The following is a 445-nucleotide window of genomic DNA, read 5'->3' on the forward strand; positions in this document are numbered from 1 at the left end:
ATCCAGGGGGACAGCTTGAGGCTCTGTCTCAAAAAAAAAAAAAACTATCTTTTTAAATACTATGGCTATTAAAAGGGTAAGAGAGGCATATTAATTTACTTGATATGTTAAAATGATATAGGAAGTATTGTCAAATATGCAATGCTGTGTAACTTTCTCTGGATTATGTTTGGGTTCAAACCCATCAACTTTGGTGTATGTGGCGCTGTAACCACCATACTACGGGGGCCAAGCCCTCTTTGGATTATGTTTGTTATGTGCATGTTAATAAATATTCAAATATTGTGAAATATTGATATGTCTTAGTGTATGTTACCAATAGTAATTATGGTTATTATGTTAAATTGTTATATGTTACAAAAATAACCAACTTTGTCAATTTTTTCTTTTGCCATGATGATTCTAAATCTTTTGTCATCCACACATAATTATTAATTTACTTTGA

The sequence above is a fragment of the Otolemur garnettii genome, unplaced genomic scaffold, assembly GCF_000181295.1.
Source record: "Otolemur garnettii isolate 467f Iridium unplaced genomic scaffold, OtoGar3 scaffold00279, whole genome shotgun sequence".
NCBI lineage: Eukaryota > Metazoa > Chordata > Mammalia > Primates > Galagidae > Otolemur > Otolemur garnettii.